The sequence below is a fragment of the Limulus polyphemus genome, unplaced genomic scaffold, assembly GCF_000517525.1.
Source record: "Limulus polyphemus unplaced genomic scaffold, Limulus_polyphemus-2.1.2 Scaffold1270, whole genome shotgun sequence".
In the NCBI taxonomy this organism is placed as follows: domain Eukaryota; kingdom Metazoa; phylum Arthropoda; class Merostomata; order Xiphosura; family Limulidae; genus Limulus; species Limulus polyphemus.
In genome coordinates this window covers 120,426-123,963 of record NW_013666880.1, presented here as the reverse complement: position 1 = coordinate 123,963, position 3,538 = coordinate 120,426, and the positions used below count along the sequence as shown (strand labels likewise).

Genomic DNA, 3,538 nt, shown 5'->3' with positions numbered 1-3,538 from the left:
CTTAACGTTCCAGTATTACCAGCGAAGATAAAGAAAACATGAAAAATTATTCTTTCTATACGTTCAAGTCAACAGACCAAATAACTGATCTATAACATAATGGCTGGAGACGGCTTGAATGGGTCGTCTCCAGCCATTATTAGTCTCAAAGTGGGTTCCTCGTCATCGAATTTGATCTATAACATGTTTTTATCGGAGTAAAAACACTTACAGGCTTACACACTCTGACAGCGAGAAAAACATTTACAGGCTTACACACTCTGACAGCGAGAAAAACATTTACAGGCTTACACACTCTGACAGCGAGAAAAACATTTACAGGCTTACACACTAGCCCTGACACCTTTATGCCGAACTCTTTTAAGCGTAACCTCTTTCTAAATATTTTAAACAGAGTGAGAGATATTTGTTCTGACTATCTTTCTATCCATTCTGAAATAATCTTTTTATAAAACATTCTAAGAAATAACGGTTATCCCTTACATTTTCTTTAAGCCACTATACGTAAATTCCTGACAAATAAACCAGAACCTGCTATTAAACCACACATTGCCTCAAATTAACTGATAATATTGGTCCCTCCTTTTTTGGGCAAACAGAGCACTATTCTTAATACGACATAACATTTGAGGAAAAACAAGGGAACCCTTAGCCCATCATGACTGTCCCATTCATTTCATCAAACACTGTTGTTTTAAATATTCATTAAGCTTTTCCCTTGAACCCTCCCAGTCCTGTTGGGACTACCATGTATGAAGATACTCTATTCCGAAGTCTAACCACCCTGCTCGAAAAATAAAATTGCTTAATTTACAGAAGACTTCAATTACGCTAAATTGTAAATCTATATTCTTTAGTCCTACTACCCTTACTGTTAAATACGAAAAAATATGATGCATGAATCATATCTATTCCTTTTACAATTTATCATATGACAGTCCCTTTATTCCAGGAAATCATCCTAGTAACCCTCTTTTTAACACTTTCCAACAACTCAATGTCCTTATTAAGGTAAGGAGCCCCGGCTGAACATAATGCTCCATATAAATGCTAAACATTCCTGTAGATACAACTCAAAATCTTATTTGCTTTCCCATTGGCAGCAGCACGCTGCTGGAAGGCTTAAGAAACTGTTGGACCAAATCACCAAGACCTTTATAATCCACAATAAAAATATAAAAAATAATCAAATATATTATCCACAAGTTAAACTACAAACAATTTTCAAATATCCATTCAGAGTTCAGAATCCGGTTGGAATTATAAACCTTCTGCTTACCTCTATGTCCTCATTAGCTGTTTATAAATGCACTTTTGGCTATTGTTAAGCTAACTAATTTGACGCAAAACAATACGCCAATTACATATACCAACCTAGGAGCACATTTGATTATCTGTCTAAGCTTTTACATTCTCCAGACGGCTTAAACAATGACCACCCTATCCACATTTACAGTTTCAAACTCTCTACTTCAGGTTCACTTAAAAAAATAATTATTAATTAAAGTTTATCAATTACAAATGAACTACCAATTCTAAATATTAACCCAAGTTCCTTCCAGATATCGTTATATTGACTTAACATATTCCTATACCATCTAATCGTAATTTGCAAGTCATTGTAAATCTAATTGTCCTAAATTACAGCTCTTAACGTATATTTATTTTATCTAAACTTCTATATTTTTAAATCACACATTTAATTTATATTTCCTATAACTCGCTGATGATGGAATTTGTAAATTCTAAAACGTCCGATGAAAATATCTTGTGGCTATAGCCGTGATATTTCTTTCTTTGTATATCCAACCCTTATTGAAATCATTATAATTACAACTCACATTTATCTCGTTGATAGCTTCTTGGTGTTATAAAATATAGATTGCATGCATCATACAATGACGTAAAATCAAGTCGTGATTCTTTTGCTGCCGTTCCTATTTTTTATTTTAAATACACTTTATCTTCTTTTTGTGATTTTTTGGAATTCTTTTAGATTTTCATTTTTCTCTTATATTATATTACATAATACAGCGGCATGTCTGCGGACTTACAACGCTAGAATCCGGGTTTCGCTACCCGTGATGGGCAGAGCACAGATAGCCCATTGTGTAGCTTTGTGCTTAATTGCAAACAAACTAAAACACTTGTGACATTGAATGTACAGATTAATCTACAAATAAATTAAATTTGTCTTCTTTCGTTTCTTAACTTCTTCACTAGTGTTTCATGTATTAATAATCATAATTAACTTAATATCAAATATCAGACCAGTTTGTTATATATGTTCAGAACCCTCACATAACTTTGGGTTGGCCTACATTTTCTCGGCGATTAATATCCTGGAATCGACCTTGACGTAGATTTCACAAGATTCTTGAAAGCGCCTTGTTCAACTGTAACCCACTCGTCAAAGAATAAGTTCTGCAACTGGATCACAAATGTCAGTAAAAGATGGAAACTATGACGTCTATGTTCACCCCAAAGATGTTCAGTAGGTTTGAAATGCGATAATTGTGCTGACAAAATAAGATGATAAAGAGATTAATACGTTATTCCGACCAAGTTCACTATGAATGCGGAAGATTAATGTATTACTGTCTTGAAATAGTCCCTTCTCAACATGGTGAAGTACAGAATCAAAGAACACATCATTCCTGCAAATGTTTCATTGTCCAAATTTTCATTTCTAAACGCCACTTAAGCCACACTTTGTTATTTGTATCTGAAATAAGTGTTTATTGCATTTGTTGTCAACTGTCCTACGACAGTTTTCATAATATTCTTTTGGTGGTAAAGCTAGAGATAATTAAATCCTGATATTACTGAAAAAATCGGTGACGTGACACATATTCGCCTTTTTTTTTGCATTTTGCATGTAATTCAATCGACTTTTTACTTGGTCTGTCACCATAGGTTGTTAGCCACAGCTCTTCCTAGACGCAAACGCCTTCCATTTTGATAGAATTTGACGATAAATGTCTTTGAATAACAGTTCGGATTTATCAGTTACTGATAAGAACGACCCCACTAGACTAGCATCTACTACCATTACACTTTGAAAGTCGAGGAGATAAGCCATGCTATGATTGAAGCTTTCGTTTATAGGACTCAAGCGATCACCTAACACGTTATATGATCAGTCTGGTTCTAATAACGTGGCAATCAGTGTACTATAACGCTAAGCTATATGAGAAAGTTAGTCTTCTAAATTATACATCAAACTTCTTAACTTTTGCCAACTATTAAATGGTGAACTCTATGGATATTATTTGTTTTTATCGTGAATTATACTGTCAGTTTTAATTATTTGACTTAAATATTTTCATTTACTGTAATAGGGCGAACGTTCTTGGTTTCTACTTATCAGATATTGTAGCTACTCAGTGATATCAAACATCTTATTCAATATGAATCAAACAGTCTTATTTATTCGTACAGAGTCTGATTGCAGTGGTTTAATCATACCTAGTCTAGAAAAAAGAAACTCTTATACCCTGTTATTGTTCAGACAAAATAAAAGGCAACAAAATAACAT

General features: G+C 33.6%; 1 protein-coding gene across 1 annotated transcript in view; it reads right to left on the bottom strand.

The window, feature by feature from the left end:
• The window catches only part of LOC111086629, a 75,475-nt gene extending 73,043 nt beyond the window's left edge, over positions 1-2,432 (bottom strand). The window contains exon 1 of the mRNA XM_022390265.1: positions 2,322-2,432. The gene's annotated coding sequence lies outside the window, so the exon portion shown is untranslated. The remainder of the gene's footprint in view (positions 1-2,321) is intronic.
• Between the last annotated feature and the right edge of the window lie 1,106 nt (positions 2,433-3,538).